The sequence below is a fragment of the Lichenostomus cassidix genome, chromosome 1, assembly GCF_008360975.1.
Source record: "Lichenostomus cassidix isolate B80296 chromosome 1, HeHo_3.0, whole genome shotgun sequence".
Taxonomy (NCBI): domain Eukaryota; kingdom Metazoa; phylum Chordata; class Aves; order Passeriformes; family Meliphagidae; genus Lichenostomus; species Lichenostomus cassidix.
Window position 1 is genome coordinate 90086598 of NC_139479.1, and position 3321 is coordinate 90089918.

A 3321-nucleotide genomic window follows, 5' to 3' on the forward strand; every position below is an offset into this window, starting at 1 on the left:
TAAGCCTCCCAGAGGCAGAGGGTAAGTTTTGTGTACCGGGCAGGAAAATGTGTGGCCTCCTAAAGTGAAAGGAAGCACAGAAATTAAAGATCCTACAGCTGCTGCTATCAGAGCTGGGCAAATCAGCCATATTTTCTTTCCAGCCTTCTGAAGAGTCAGAGGGCTTAAAGGTTCGTGAAAGTGAAGGCGTTACGGTGCTTGGGAAGCCAGATGAAAGAAGCAGGGAGATAGATGATCTCATGGGAGCAAAGATGAGAGTGATGAGAGGGATCTCTATCCTTCTATATAGGGAGTAAAGGTTCCCATAGATACAGACCTTCTGCCATACTTTTCGTCAGCAAAGCCCAGGAGCCCAGAAGCTGTTGGGATGGCACATGGAGCGGTGGGGAAAGAGGAGAGCTGCAGAGGCTGGAGGAGAGGAGAGGCAGAGAACCACAGCAACATCTGAAGCAAGTGCAGGCAGGATCTGAGCAAGCCTGCAGCAGGGAGCTGTGGGAGAGCACAGAAGGGGCTCCAAGTATTGGTACAATTTAGGAGTTGATAGGGTAAGAAGCTGTGAGTGTCAGCTATGGAAGGTCCCTGGGATGTATGTTCAAAGCCAGGCTCCTGGGAAGCCTATCCACAAAGCTTTACTGAATATAATTGTTTATACATTTTCACCTAATTGGGGTTAATCTGCTTTCTACTTTGGCTAATCAGCTGGTTCAGAGGCCTAATAGGTTGGAGAGGGATGTTTTGCCCTCCTTCTGTTTTCAAGGCCATGGAGTTAGGGGCGAGCGAGCTCTGTGGAGGAGCTCAGAGCTGCCTGCTGTCAAGTCTGGCAGAAAAGTGCTTTTATCCCTTGAGGAATGGTGCTGGGGAGCAGGTCCCCAGGAGGGACTAGTGCCTTTCTTCTTGCTAATTGGCAGATCTTGTGAAAACGAAGGATTACTGGGAAAAAAAACACCTCTGCAAAAGCCTAGCACTAGAGCAAGGTAAGTGCTCTGTAGAGGTCTGCTGAGGCTCCCACATCCTGGTGGGTACTATTCCCAGCTGGCCCTATGCCCTGCCCTCATCCTTCTGCCTCAGGCCCCCACCTCCAGCAAAGGATCTGCATGAATCTGGCACAGATTCCATCTGTGTCCATCCACTCAGGCACTGATGCTATTTTGGGTCCCTTTGCTGGCCGGGTGGAGGTGACTCATGGGCATCTCATGCAAAATCTTCTATGTCACTTTAGGCTAAAGGAGGTGGTGTTGCCATCAGAAGCACATCCTGCCCTTTGAGGGTGGGAAAAAAGTCAGGGTGAGCAGAGTCAGGGTGAGCTCAGCCATGTGACAAGAACTCACTGTGCTAAAGGGAAGCTGCTGTAAATGCCATCTCTAATTACTGCTCATTACTTAGCTTGTGAATACTGACCATCATCTAGGGACAATATAAAACATCGCCTTCTCTACCACCCTGGCCCTGGTTATTTTGTCCCTTCCCCAAGCATTGGAGCCCCTTTCACCACAGTCACAGCTCCCTCAGTCCCTTACCCAGGCAAGGATGTCACAGTCACAGTGGGGTGAAGTTTTCCTGAAACATTAGTCAGTGTTTGTCCAGACTTGGCTTCAGAGTAGTTATCTTTTAGAGATGTCCAGGTGAGGCCCAACTCCTGAGCAGCTACAGTAGCCAAAAGCATTCCTGCAAGACCTGGTTGGAGCTGACTGCAAAGGAGCCTCAGCTGCAGCTCAAAGACAGCCCAGCAAGGAGACCTGCATGCCCACAGGGCAGGGGTTCAGCTCTGGCCTTGATGTTCTGAGCAGGCAGCTGGACCTTCAGGCATCCCTCCTCACCTACACCTTTCACTCTTAGTGAGAAGGCCACTGCTAAGGCTGTTTAAAGCTCAAGTGTCAGGGAGAGTAACAGGGCTTTTTTTTTTTGCCTACATCAGACAACCAACAGTGATTTTGCAACTTCATTGCAGTGGGTCTCAGGCAGTGACCAAAAAATGTTTAAGGAAGTGTAACACCCGAGTCAAGGAAGTGTCATGCCTGGGTGGAATGAGTGTCATTTCTGCATCACATCTCAGTCAGCATTGGACCCAGTAACATTCATCCCACCTTTTTTTGATTTCTCCCTTCATGCAACTTCTCCTCTCCCCTTCCCAACTGAGATCACCTCACGCCCAGTTGCATCAATTCAACTGTTAGCATGGGCAGACTCCAACAATTGGAAGACTTTATTATTATTTTTAATCATCTCCAACTGGGGGTTCCACAGCAGAGTGTCCAAGACAAATTGAAACAATTGCCACCCTCAACCTCTCATTTTTTCCCTCCCTAGAGCTCTCCATGCTATTTCAGTTTATATTCAGTACACGAGGTAAGAGACCCAGCTTTATAACACCACCTTAAAAAACCAAAAAGTTATGAGGAAGGAGGGATGACAACATGGAGTTTTAATTGCAGAGCCTTTCAGTGCTGTGGTTTAGTGATCCTTTGCAGAGGTAGACACACATCTAAGAGGGGCACAGACCAGTAGCTCAGAAACAGAGTTTGAAGCATCTCCAGCTAGCTTTAGCATAACAGCACTAGGAGCAATGAATAGTTAGGACTTCATGGTGACTGCCCACATGCAAAAGGCCAGCTCTCTCACAGAGTTCTCACAGAAGTGAGCCATACAGGCATTAACAGTAAATCAAAGCAATACAGAAAAAGGTTAGATACTCAGAGGGAAGCAGCATGACTCACTGCAGCTCACAGAGACAGCTTTGACCCCAGACAACAGCAATGCCTTCCTCATAAGTAGAGGATGCAGAATCCATGATCAGCCCCTGCCCTCATTCCACAGGAGGCACGAGTCAGTATGAGGATGGGGCAAGTGCCAGACACAGAGGACAACGAGGAAAGACTGGCCCTCGCTTTTCCAAGCAAGCAGGAAAATCAGTGTCAATTCTGAGAACAAGGCTGCTTGGATCCAAGTGCCATTCAGTGGAAGCCTGTTCTCATTCTGAACCCAGCACACAGCCCTTTAACACAGGCCAGCTCTTCTCTCCACTCAATGCTGTTTGCACAAAGAAGTCAAGATGCAGAGTCAGAGGCCAGGAAGCCTCCTGAGCTTTAGGCTGTGAGATGCAAGTGCTGGCAAAGAGTTTGTCACATTAAGCACTGAGCTATAGTAAGGTGCACCTGGGATTTTACACATGCTGTTGTCTGTGGGTCAAGCAGCTCTGCTTCCCTATTACAAAAACAGGAAGCCAGGGAGTAACCCTTGCACTCACCACCACACCCTAGGCCGGGTGGGGAGGCTGCCCTGAACCAGTTTTTGCCTTAAGAAAAACATCCACCTAAGACCATG